This window comes from Falco cherrug, chromosome 1 (assembly GCF_023634085.1).
Source record: "Falco cherrug isolate bFalChe1 chromosome 1, bFalChe1.pri, whole genome shotgun sequence".
In the NCBI taxonomy this organism is placed as follows: domain Eukaryota; kingdom Metazoa; phylum Chordata; class Aves; order Falconiformes; family Falconidae; genus Falco; species Falco cherrug.
Genome location: NC_073697.1, coordinates 72345852 through 72360677, shown reverse-complemented (window position 1 = coordinate 72360677; position 14826 = coordinate 72345852).

Below are 14826 nucleotides of genomic sequence, written 5' to 3'. Positions count from 1 at the left end.
GATATTCTGTTTCCTATAGCTTAATGTTTTATGGTTGAATTATTTGATGTCTGGTAAGTGAACACTCCAATAGGAATTATTCCTGTAGCTAGGAATTCATAAAACCTCTCTGCTTTCTTGATTTTTCTCTAGTAAGGAGTGAATTCGCAGTATACCCTTTACTACAGTGAGGGACTAGGAGCCTCTGTCTCTGCTATCCGGCTACCAACATTCACGACCACAGCAGAAATGTATTTTAAGACTAATGTTATTTCTTGTGTTTAAATGGAAGGAAACACATGCAGGAAGGGAGCACGTCAGCACAGAACAAGCACACAAACTTAGCTAAAACCCTTAAACTATGTTAAAGGAAAAAAATGTTTTTCCAGCAAGGATGTTATTATTTCAAGCAAATTTAGTACAGAGGTTTAGATTAAGTGTAAATTATACATGTAAAATTTTTCTGTTAACACCTGCAGTCCCTTTTTTGCAATTAACAATACAGCTTTTTCCAGACTTAGATTTCGTATCAAAAATGTAAGACGTCACAATCTGAATGATAAAATAGCACATTCTCTCTGACTTCTTTTTGTATGATTGATTCTCCTTTAATAAATTTTGCACTTAGAACTGCTTTTTAAGGAGCAAATAATTTTGTAAATATTTGAATAATTCTTACTTTTACGTTGGTTTTTCTCACTTTGCATAGACTTACAAAAATACAGAAGTCTAGCAACAGACATTATAAATGGGTTTGTAGTTAGAGGGAACCTAATAGTTGCTGGATTCAGAAATCTTCTAAGGATATAAACATTAGTATAAACAAGTAACCTTTAATTCCTGCACAAAAATTAAGATGGCAGATCCAGATCTTTTCTTTATCAATTACACTAATACATGAAAAATGGAAGAACGAAACCTACAAAGGAATCAAGGTAATTTTGATCTATTGCATTATAACATTTAATTCTGAGAATACACTATGTTAACAGTTAATTGATTTTAATACTGAAAGTGGTTTCAAAGGTGTTTTAAACACACTGAGTCCAACTGAACAGATTAATATTTTTTTCCAGGAGTGAAATACAGAATATCAGAAGAGGGAAAACACCACGATTTAGAATAAGACTATAATTTAGTACAAAAAGAGTTTTCCGTAAGAAAAGACTGATTAGCTTAACAAAAATCCTAGTAAAAACTTCAGGATGCACACAATGGAATAATCAAAGAACTGAACTGTTTTAAAATCAGTCCAACAAGCAAAGAGAAGAAATAATTAGTTCTTACAGAACACTGACTTTTATATCAAAGGTACTGCTTGTAGTCACTGAAAAATGTGGACAAAACTACCTCCATATGGTATGTTCAATTAATTTTAAATGTACATTTTATTTGTTAAAGTAATTTATTCTAGGATTATGTCTAGAAACATAATGATATTTTCATGAAGATTCAATTTTTTTCTCTGTGACAAAGACTTTGGTGTAGTTCAGTACTTCATTTTCTCTCTGTCTCACTCAGTATCTACCATATATTTTGTGCTGGAAAAGACATGTACAAAATATAGAATAAAGGATAAAATACTCATGATAAATCCAGCCAAATATAGACCTATGACGATTCCTAATGTAATGACTTTCAAATCACTGATGTAAACTGACATAAAATCATTTGCAAAGCTATGAAGGAAAATTCAGTACAGTAACTGAAGACTCACTATCACTGGACTTACTTGATACTACTTTACAAAATGAAATCTGCTAAACTCATACTCCCATTTTCCTAAATAATTACAGGGAAAAGTATACAAAAGAAAATCTCCCCAGAGAAGCAGAAAAATATAAAATGCACATTATCCTGGTGTAAACTTAGCCTAACTATTATCAATAAACTAACAGAAGAGGACCTGTCATTAAAGAATAAGAGAAGTTTCAAGCTCCTTTCATGATATCAGGAATAGAGACCAAAATGAACACTGTGGATCCATACTTGATTCTTAGCATGTATTTCCAATTCATACATCTTATAAACCAAATCAACATTTGATTCATTTAAGCTTGTCAAAGCTGTTTTCAAAAAATAACTGGTAAGATGAGAGGAAAATGTAGAGGACCATTTTCAAGACAAAGATGACTCTAGAGAGCCACTGACCTCCTTTTAAGGAGGGTCTCAGGGAAGTGATATGACTAAGTAATCCAGAGGTTTTATACAGGCAGTTACCCAGTCTCAGTTATTTTATTTTAGCTGTGTGGTGAGGCAGACTGCAACACTAGGAGTTGAGGGAGTCTGGTAAATATCTCCCTTGGGGCAGAGTTTAAAGCAATCAATTGCAGGCAAAGGGAAATCCCTAGGAACAGAATAGAACAGAACTGTGCCTCTTGAACTATGGTGGGCAAGCCTATAACAGCAAATACATTTTGCAGTGGCCTAGAAGACAATAAGGTTTCACAGATGAGACAAAGATCCATAGACCTGACCAGTAAGGGTTTCTCTTTTCACATTATGCCTAATAAAATACCTAACCTGGGACCCAGAATGAGTTAGAACAGTGAAATCTGTACATATACGCTAATACTAGACAGAGTTTATGCCTTGATATACACTTTTGAAATAAAGAAACCAGGCAAACAAGCTTGGCCATTCACTCATGCTTTTACATGGTATCAGAATAACCTTGTAATGCTGGGAGGCAGCAAGACCTTTGTGCTTAATGCAATGCCAGATTTTAGCACTATTACTGGCAAGATTTTAAGGGGCTACGTTTGCATGCTTTCTGAAACACACCTGTATATAGGGGCACGGAGATATACACTGTGTGCACACACCATTTGCAGAGTGTTCTTCAAAGAGCATCTGGGCAAGCCACATAGGCCCAATGTTCTTTCTCCTAGCGTAGCCTGCATAGGCATGCTGTGAATGACTGGCAATAGGATCATCCTTACTTTTCAAAATTCACCATTTTTAGAAGCTGTAAAAATTATATACAATAAGGAAGTAAATATACTTTATTTATTTCATAGCACTTAACTGAACAGCTCATTTCATTTTAATTTGGGAGTTATATTTATTTTACAAGATGAACCTGTTTAATTCACATTTAATAATTTCAATAAAGCTAAAGCATTTACTGTTTCATCATTTTAAACCCTTAGTGCTTTGCTCCAGTTTTAATAATTTAATCTACATCAAAGTAACGTAAGTATGAATAACGATGATAATAAATCTAGACTGACATTTGAATTTTTGTATACCAAAATTAACGGTTTAATAGCCAGTCTCCCTGTGGACATTAAAACTTACATTTAATTGCAACTTTTTGATTTTGCATTTTTATTTCCTTTTGTTGTATTTGTACCATAATTTTTTTATTTTTATGTTTTTTTAAAGAAAATCTTCTTTTTTAGATTTATATTAGCCCCTACTCTACACAAAGGCATAATTCCATGTTTCTGACATCACAGCTTCCACAGTAATCACTGCTATGATCCAGAAGATAACAATTTTGAACAACAAAGGGAAGAAAAACACATTAAGCAACTTTAATCTGGGCTCTTCAGTTGCAGAACCCCTGTATACCTTCAAGGAAGAAAAGCTATCTTCCTCTACCTGCATGTCCCAGGTGTTATGATGCTGTTATTAGCTAACATTGCTTATTGCACACTCACAAAGAAAACCAAGTATTTTTACTAAATATACAGGAATAAGTTAGAAATTTACTGTGTGTACAATAATTCTCTGTCCACATATATCCTTTGTGAAAGCTCATATGCTCTGAAATGACATAACTCTCTCTGACTAGATGACCGTTGTCTCACAGCTCAAATATTTCAGCACTGAGTGTTTAATGTTAGAGATCATTTAAAAATAATAAAAGGATGTAAAATATAAATTGCATACCTATTGCACATTGCCAACTCCTCAACAAACCTGCAAGGCAGAGGAAATTCCCACCAATATTTTCATGTGAAGCATGTATAATGTTCATATCAGTAAGTGGATTCCAGTGAGACACTTGCCAGATGATCTTTGTGAACATGTATATTAGCAGACTTACTTCTTTTACATTACGAAGATAGTAAGTAATGCTTTCACATCTGTGAATAGATTGGCATTTAAAGATTGAAAACTGGCTAACCTGCCAGGCTCAAAGGGTTGTGATCAGCATCACAAAGTCTGGTTGGAGGCTAGTCACTAGTGGGGTTCCCCAGGGTCAATACAGGACCAATACTGTTTAACAACTTCCATTAACAACATGGAAGATAGGACAGAATGTACCTTCAGCAAGTCTGCAGACGGCACAAAATCAGGAGGATTGGTTGATGCACCTGACACCCATGAAGGACCTGGATAGACTGGAGAAAAATGCTGACAGGAATCTAACTGAAGTTCAGCAATGGGAAATACAAAGCCCTGCACATGGGGAGGAATAGCCTCATGCACCAGTACAGACTGGGGGTTAACTGGCTGAAAAGCAGCTCAGCAGAAAGAAGAGTTGGGACTGGATTAAGGGACTGAAGCATCTGTCATATGAGAAGAGACCAAGAAAGCTGGTGTTGTTCAAACTAAAGAAAAGACTCAAGGGGATCTTATCATAGTATATAAATACCCGGTATGGGAGAGTAAAGAAGATCATGCCAGACTTGTATCAGTGGTATCAAATTACAGAACAGGAGGCAATAGACATATATTAAAATATAGGAAATGCCATTTAAACATAAGAAAGGGTGTGTGTGTGTGTGTTTTGGAGGGGTTTTTGTTTGTTTATCAGTTGGTTGCTTGTTTGGTTTTGGTTTTTTTACTGTGAGGGCAGTCAAACACAGATGGCCCAAAGTAGTTGTCAAGTTTCTACCATCCCTGGAGATACTCAACACCCAAGTGGAGATGACCCTGAATAACCTGATACAGTCGACCCAGGTTTGAACAGAGATGGGCTAGATGATCTCCAGACATGTCTTCCATCCTGAATGATTCTGAAAAAAAATTAGCAGCTGCATAAAGCACTCTCTCATGAGAACAGCAGCAGCACTCACATCCTAGATCAAACAATTTCTTGAGCATTTCCCATGGTGGAGGCTGTCTACATCATTTGTATAAAGAAATCTGTTCTTCCCTCACATCCCTCCCCGATCATATACTTGTTCCTACCTATTCCCTTTACTAGTACTAGCAATCATGCGACCATGGAGAGTCTAATATATGGGAAATGAAACAGGTAGAAACAAAACAATGAAATAAACTAAATTTCCAGCTGACACAGCTGACTACATAATACACAACCTCTACTGACAAGTAAAAGACTGTTAGCACCTTAAATTCTTTCAGTATCACCTTAGACAAGTTAAAAAACTGCACTTCAGGCCAAAGTGCCAGAGCCAGATTTTACAATTCAAAAAGACTAGTAAAGAAAAATCAAGTGTTGACAGAACAGAAGAAATAAGGAAACACTTCAGCCAAAAATATGACAGCAGCAAAAGGAAAGATTCTCCATTTCAGATAAATACACACACACACACACACATATATATATACATGGAAAGGAAAGCCTCTAAGGAAGCCTCTGATATGAAAACAAAGAATATGCAGGAGTGTTAAAAAAATGAATATTTTTTAATATATTTTTCCACACCCAGATTCATATTTCTTGTCCCACTTAAAGGAACATGATTGCTCTGTCAGCTTTTACATAGTCTATATGTATTTATGTGTTTTAAGCTCAAATTACCACTTGTTTCTGGATAGGCAAAGGGTAATTTCCTAAATCAGTTCCAAGACTAGAACTCAAGAGAAAAGGTAGATTAATTTACTGCCTGGTCTTGGTATCTGGACTCTTAGCAGGTCTTGGGCAGCTTAAACATACCACTCCAGTGGGTAAAGCACAAAACAAGCATCAGATGAACATCCAGCAGCTGCAGATATAATACCAAACAAAAATCTTTTTTACCTTGGGAAGCAGTCTCCAAATGGAATAATTTAGGTTGGAATGGACCTCCTAAAATCATCTGTTCCCACCTCTGAACCAAAGCAGAGCTGCTCTCCCAGTTAGATCACAGTGCTCAGGGTCATATCAAGGTCTGAAATCTTCAAGGGTGGAGGTTCCACTGCTTTTCTGACCAGCCTGTTCCAATGCTGCATCACTGTGGTAGTGATGAATTTTGTCCTTACATCTAAGCAGTATTTCCCTTCCTGTAATTTGAGTCTATGCCCCTCTGTGAAGAGTCTGGCTCCGTGTTCCAACAGCCCTCCCTCCCTTTAAAACAGTGGAGTACTGCAAGAAGACGCCCCTTTATCCTTCTCCATCCAGTCTAGTTACTCTGCTCTGCCAGCCACCTCTCATGCACCACATGCTCCTCTCCCATAACCATCCTGCTGGTGTCCTGCTGGTCTGTCTTCAATACATCGCTATTTCACTTATACTGGGAATCTCAACACCAGACAAAATACTCCAGATGCACTGCTGCAAGAACTGAACGGAGGGACACTACTACATACTTATTAACATAGACCAGTACACGATTAGTCATGTCATTACTTAAGGGCATGCCAATAAACTTGTCCATCTGGACAAGCAATGTTCTTCTCTGCAAAGCTGCTTTCTAGCCAGCCAAGCTCAACTCCACAGTCACATGGGGTTAGACCATCCCAGCTGCAGGACTTTGTATTTGCCTTTGCTGAACTTCATGAGGTTGCCATCATCTCTGTCACCCTGTCACAGCCCTTCTCAATAGCACTCATACCTCCAACATGCTGATTGCTCCACACAATTTCACTGTCCACACAGTATGAGTTCTTTTCCTTTGAAGAAGTACAATATGCACCAAGCAGTGGAGGATAGTAAACAGATTCCCAGTTAAGTACCATACAATATAACTCCAGACTCAGAAACAGTTTACTCACATCTGCACACAAAGAAATGAAAATCTCTAACAAGCAAGACTTTTGGCACCTGAGCCAGATTCTCTGCATAGTGTTGACCTATTCCATGTAGTTTGCCCAGAGCTATCTAATACAGCACTGCATTATGCCAAGACAACATGCCCTACTTAATATGAGCCAAAGGTATATTCATTCAGTCAAGCTTTCAACCCAGAACACACAGATGCTAACAAAGCAATAGGCATAGACCCCTGCTTTAGGAAATAGTATTTCCCTGTAGATAAGCATTTGTTGCAGCATGCTGGTAAAATGAGGGAGAACATTATTTATATACAGAATATTTTGTAAATGGATAAACAAAAACATTTTCACCAGATGAGCATGTCCTCTAAAATACCATGAAAAATCTTCCATGTATGAGAATTTAAAATTTCTTAGTTCAGAATACACTAGCCAGCAACATAACTTAAAGCAAAAAGTCCACTAATTGCTGTACTCCAGCATGATATTTCAGCATTATTCCTTCGGATTAGATGTTTTTTTAAAAAAAAATTGTATTTACTTGTTTGCTACCATTTACATTACTCAAAATGCTCTAAGCACAATACAGATATTTAAATAAAATATTAATTAATACCACATTAAAAAATGTAGGAAGCAACTGGCAAATAACATATATTCCACATATTGCAAAATCAAATTCACGATTTCATGGAGTGTAATTTTTATGTCTTGCAAACTAGGCACGTTAACTAACATAGCATCTTACATCTGGAAGTTATCCAGAGAGTATGCATTTTAAGGATGCTTTTAGGTTTGCTTCTGGAAATTTCTGTACTTCCAGTTTATATAGCAGACCTAGTCAAACATTCTCTGTGAGCTTCTCTAAATATTACCATCACAGTGAAACAGGGTAAGTAAGAGAGTGAGCCATAGCTCTAGGAATTTTTAAAAATAATTCTGTCATTATTTTTATTTCCCAGACATTTTTTTTTTTAGTTGGTTTGCCCATTCTTGGAGACACTGGTTTCAGAAGTCTCTTCCCTAAATTTCACAAAGTTGCACATAACATGAAATGCAAAGAAAAAAGTGAACTACTCAGCCTTTTATAACTCTTTCAGCCTTCACAACTTTTCCCCTCATTTACTGGAAAAATAATTCTTTATATATCCAACACATTTCCAAACAGACAAGCTCTTCAGTCACAGTCTCATTTGTGTTAAATGGAAATGTCTGTTATACAAATAAAGCAAAGAAATTGCCATTATGTTACTGGCACGTTGGAAGTTACCAGCTTAAAATCCTTCATAATCTGAATTTATTCATGTTTCACTAAGTGAAAAATCACATATATGGATGAAAATCATCATAAAGGATCTGGAAACACATGTCTATCATGACCATGTCATAATGGGTGGACAATAGGCTAACCATGAAGGCTGCTAGACTTGCATTTACTTTCTTACTTTTCCGGGGAATAAGAGTTTGAAAATAAGAAACATTCTGTTGCATGTCAAACAAATTGAATAAAGTAGTAATTAAAATGCAACTAGTAGTGGAAATAAAGCATTATTCACCACTTTATTTGCAAAGTCATATTATAAGTATCTAAAAATCTTAATTTTTCTCTCTTCTATTCAGAGTCAGAACTTCTATTACACATACAGTGATATAAAGTGAATTTACTTTACGGGGGGGGGGGGGGGGGGGGGGGCGCGGGGGGAACAGGAGGTAGTTCTTTTTTCTTTTCCCCAACTAGTTTAGGGAAATTCATTAAATGAACTCTCTGAAATGAGGAAGAAATGGATCAGAAGCATCCCCTGAACCAGTTTAGCTGATCCACACAATGATGTTTGATTTCTAACTTTCATCCCAAAATGCGAAATTCCTATCCAATTTTTATAAAGCAGCTTGAAAAAGGGTCCATACTAAAATAGAATAGTGACCTAAACTCCTTAATATGACCAACCTTTACATTAAGACACAATTTAATATTTTTGTTCATTATCTTACTACAATGTTTGCTTTCTGGAGGAATATCATTAATACTGGACAGGGTAATTCCATTCTTACCTGAGGCCAATGAAAGTCTGTAAAAGGTTTACAATGTCATGAAAAGGGAAGAATCACCTTCTGCTGCAACCCAAGTAAAGACAAGTATTTTTAATAAATGTATTCCAAAATCATTAAGGAAAATGGAATTTCCAAACTGACTAGGAATTTCCTATTGACTAGAAACCTCTTCAACCAAGAACCATCTGACAGGATGATGAAATGCAAGCCACCTGAATATACCCTTAGTTTGGAGGTGATTAACTAAGGATTTCCTGGTGGAAAGAACAGACTGCTATTAATAATGTAATATTTTAAACAAGAAAACACAGACACTGAAATAGTTTAAAGGCAGGAGGACCCAGGAGGAAAACTACAGTTTTATGAGGAGTAGGACCAGACCAGATACAGATAGATGATTAATTTAAACTAAATAAACAATACAATAAATCCTGAGAGGTGTGCAGCCTTTAACGTCGTAACAAACCAGGTAGGTCTTCCACTCTTACAAGGTAAGAGCTGTCTTGTTTTAAAGCCACTAACTTTAAATGACATTAATCCAAAGCTAAGGTGTTATCCAAATGGAGAGAGGGAACTTCATTTTGACTAACATCTACAATGAATATCATCATGCTTTCTCACCTGCTTTATTGAAGGTTTGTGATATGTTTTTCAGTACAGTTTGTTCTATGTTTGGAATGCTGCCAAAAGCACTATGAAAGTACTAACTTTCTAAAAACTGTGATTTTGCAAAAAGTATTTTCTAAAGGTTTATGAATTGGTTAAATCACATATATTTTCAACGGAATACAAAATATCTTCTCTGAAAAAGGATTAATATTCAGTTGAAGTTTCCATCCCTCAGTCATCAGTACTACAGGAAGTGCTGAAAAGGGGTCCAAAACCTTTTAATGGAAAAAAGTAAGGTCCTCTCTCCCTTTAGAACTACATTAAATGTTTTGCACAAGATTTTTTAAGTCACATTCAGGCAGAGACCAGACCTGGAAATTTTAAGTAAAACAGAACACATTTTTTAGACATGCACAGTAAATGAAGCTGGAGTACTTCCATTATGAAATACAAAAATTTTCTACAAACATCTACAATCAAATAATTTACATAAATTTTAAAAAGCCACTTTATAGTAAAAGCGTGTTTTTCCAGTGGTTTGCAGTTGTGTAGTGTGCCAGTCTCATCAGCACATAATTCAGGTTTTTTTTGTTAAGGCTAAAAAAACCATAAATACCAAAAGAAAAGTGTGGGAACTCTCTTGAAGTTACATTTTTTTACCATTGTTATTCCAAATTGTGTATTGTTTAAGTGAAGTAAATTGAAGGAAAACGCATCTTGGCTGACAGGCATACGTGAGAGAAACAGCCTGAATAATGGTTCTTTCTTGCCTCATTTGTAGCTAGGTTTGTTAAAAAGAAATAGACCTTGATGATCTCAACAGCAACCGACATATCATAATTTTATCTTCACCAACTCTATCCAGCTCACAACAGATACAAACAAAAAATTCCTTCTCTGAGGGGAACTGAAACAAAAGCATTTTGATAAACCAGGCATTTCACTTAACCAGCCAGTCAGCTATCTAACAATCATTTGGAATCTCATGGAGACATTTGAACAGATGCTTCTATAAAGCACAATACACAAATGTCTACTACATAAAGCACATAGGGGTTTTTTTAAGGTCTTTGAAATTCCATTTATGTGGCAGTTAGAGGTGCAACAAAAGGTTAATATAACTAAAATAGCAAACGGGTCAGTCTTTTTTACTTCAAGTAAAGGTACTTCCAGTCATTCAAACTAACAGCACATAATGCTTTGTATTGGAAGATCTACTGGGCTTCAGCAGCACTGATTTTTCTCTCTTCAAGCAAGTATAAATTATTCTGTCCCAGAAACAAGCTCCAATGTCACCAGATAAAAGAATATCTGTGGATGAGTCATCTTGATGCTCTGCTAATACAAAAGCTCCTGACTTAGAACGAACAGAACTAGAAGCACTTAGATCTTCTCTTTCTGTGTCATGTTGCCAATGTCGTTATAGTTACCTTGAGTTTATACTACCTATGCTCTCTCTCCACAGGCTGTGGAGGAAAAGGAAAGCCTGAGAAAACAAATCCTGAGGCGCAAAAGAAAGGCAGCTGGTGCAAACTGAGGATCCATTCTTCAGCAGAATCTCAGACATTCATTCAGGTTTCTGTCAGCAGAAAAAAAAAGGAGAAAAAGAAAAAGAAGAAAAAAGAAAAGGAAAAAGGAGGAAAAAGAAAAAGGAAAAGGAGAAAAAGAAAAAGGAGAAAAAAGAAAAAGAAAAAAGAAAAAAAGAAAAAAAAAAAAGAAAAAAAGAAAAATCTCCCAATGTCACTTCTATGCGTGACAAACATCTAATAATCCAGATAACATTTAGAAACCATCTTTTCGACTAATTTCACCAACTTCAGTATTGTAGTTCAGGTTTTTGTATCAACTACATATCAGTCTTGGATCCAAATATAATATTCAGGCAGGCATTCCTGTGTTCCAAAAGAAGCATGCCAGCAATTCCTTCTCTTTGGAGCTCATATACAGAAAGTTTGGGAGTGATGCTTCTATGAAGAAGTTTTATCCTAACTGATGTATTATATTTTGTCTTCAAAAAATTTTAACAAAATATAAGGAAGCAAAGAGAGAGATTCATACAGCTCTTACTGTCCACCTTCTTATCCTTCTTACTCAACATTTTGTGTTTAGGACATTACCAGAATCTGATGTTGCATTTTCTTGCAAGTAGTAACCTATAAATTATTCTGGTAAGGAGCTGATCTCAGCTGCCCCTCTTAATGCTCTTCCACAGTGTTCAAAATACAGTTGTTAGTAACTATTCAGATACAAGGCACATTTGATTTAGTTAGTATGGAAAGCACCCAATCCCTGCCTGCACAGTCTTACATGAGTCACAAATGAGCAGCTGGCCAAATGGTCCTTACGGATTTGGGATTTTCTGAGGCAGACAGTGTATACAAGCTTCAGCTCAGACTAATCCCGCTTTTGGTCCGAGCCACTGCCTTTTTGTAGCTTTCAGGAGGCAATGCTGAGTTTCTACTGGGACTTTCTGGGTCATGGGCTTCTGCTTTTCATAACTACACAACCAGCCTTGGCGCTCTCTCACTCATTCTTCCCAACCCATACAGAGAAGCTACGAAGTTTATATCAGCCTACATAGCAACACATGGATACTCACTAAACCTGTTAGTTACAGCACTGACTTCGGAGACAGGGACACACAGGCTCCAATTCACCCTCCAAAGGACAGGCTTGCTTACTTTTCATAATAAGTATGAAAAGCAATTTCTCAAGAAAAGAATTAACAGTTGTAAACTTTTGAAATGGCATACTGAATATGACATCAAGCTCAATATAAAATAATAATATTGACACTATAAATAAATGAATAGGTGTTAAATAAACACAAGTGAAACTCATCCTCATATAAAGCAATGAATTTCTTTCACTAGAGTGGAACTGGGACTAAGATTACATAAATTAAGACAATTTTAATGCTTTTACATTGGAAAGGTTCAGAGGTGCACAATTACAATTACTGTATGTGACCAAATCACACTTTGTAAAATGAGGCCAAAAGCTTGATGCTTTGTATTTCAAGTCCTAAAACTTCATTTCAGGAATGCACTGCCCTCAGTCTGCCATTTTTGCAACTTTCAAATTCCTTAGATAAAGGTTATACAATGACACAACACATCCCATTTGTCTATGGCTTGATAAACAACATGACTGTTACAATCCTTGACAGTGGAAATGGAATACTATTCACTGAGGACTCTACATAGTCCATACAGATGATCTGACAAGCTTGTGACTACATCGCCATGAAAAATGAAGTATCCTTAGTCCCTATGCCCTGCCTTTCAGTGTACTGGTTTTGGACCATCTGTAAACACATCAAAGCCAGGAGGACCAAGACAGGAAAGCAATCAAAGCACATAAGTTAAAAAGCCTTTCCCTCTTTTATCTCAGGTCCATATGTTTCTACATTTTATTTTCATTTTTTGCTTAATATACAACAGAGCTGGAAGCTGACAAATGCAACAGATGCCATCATCTTTATTCATCTCAACACCAAGCAACTTACATTTTCATTATTGCATAACCAAAAAAAGGCTTTCTGTTCATGTCTTAGGTGGCTGATGGTTTCTAGTTACCTTCCATATTTTGATTTGGCTGTCCATTTCCACTGGGCAACAGACACAGTAGGTTGACTGGAATTTTCATGATACGCAGTACTTAAGGGATAGAAATTCTTCATTGAATGACTCTTTAAAAATATAATCATATTCCCTTGTAGTTTTCAAATCAATTTCAAATATCAAAATGCATAAGAACTGTCATGTAATCGTAATTCAATTTGATTCAGACGTAATGCAATTTTACTAATCTCTATATAAGACATAAAAAGATGAGGCACCTTATACAGGACTATATCATTCATTAATATTATTGAGGAATTGTCATACTAAAAAGTTACTTCTGAATTTTAACATGTCTTTGAAGATTAAGCTAAATTGTCTTTTGCATTATTTATTGCATAATTTTTAAATGTCTCTAGCACAGTCATTGTGAATCTATAGCTTAATACAAGAAAAGGAAATGGAAAAAATCTGGCTATAACATTTAGGACAGGCAAACAAAGTACAAATATTGCCAGTTCCATCAACCATTCAGAGTTCATCAAACAATAGCTACTTAATCTCAAAATCTATAGAAGTAACTGTTTTAATATTTCAAAGATGCAAGAAAATGTTATACCTCAGTGGCTCAATTCCTATCTAAGTTACAAAACCATAACACAATTTAACAGAACACTGAATGCCATGTATAGAGATTAAAATATTTTCACACATGGATAGGCAGTTGATATATGCACTTTTAAAAAACGTAAAAGTTCTCAGTACTGTTTGGGTCTTTTGTTTTAGTAAATACCATATCCTAGCATTTGAAATAAAACTTCTTATGTAAGCCATGTATCATTAAAATACACATCTACCTTAACTCTTCCTAGAGATATTCTGCTTACTATTGTCAAATATATTCAGATGCATATACACTTTATCATTTACTCACTTGACTACATTTTAATGCTTTAAGAACATTTCTAAAGTGAAAGAAATATTTTTTAAAGATTGACAAAATGTTATTCACCATTTTGTCATTATTCTAGGCTATTAGATACAGATTTGGCATTTCTTATTTTCAGAAGGAATCAGCACCAATATCTGGGCATGGGGAAGTGAACAGGGACATGTGCTTCAATTATCAGAGTTTTTGTAAACTTCACTCCTCAAAACACACTGAATTCATAGAAAGAAATAAAAATTTAATTAGTTATCTTTTCTGCTGTACAAAATGCAAACTATGAAAAGTATTTGTGAAAAATGTTCTCAACAAGAAACTACTTTAGAATATTTTGTTCCAGTCAAAACATACATTGTGAAAATGAAAACACCAAAAGTAAATATATTAAAAGGATTTGATCTTTCCCATGCAAGTAAATTACAAAAAGCTGAAGTTATTATTTGCTTTTGTATGGTCCTATAAAAACTGTATTTACTGTTCAGTATGTACTTTATTCAAATGTTATTACTTCCTTGAAAAAACAACATTTCTGATTCAAATATATAACCTTATTTCAATGATCATTTTCTCCAAAAAAAAATTTTTTAACCTAATTTATTCTTTTTTTGGTTAACTAAGTGGAAACTTTTTCTCTGTATTTTGCTTGTGTCAGTAATACATAGTGCTGGCTCTTAAGTTACTCCTTTCTTTTGTAGCAAACCAAATTGTAGTACTGGAACAATTTCTCACTTGCAATGAGAAACTTCTGAAGTGAGGAGTATACCATAGCATTATATTCTTTTC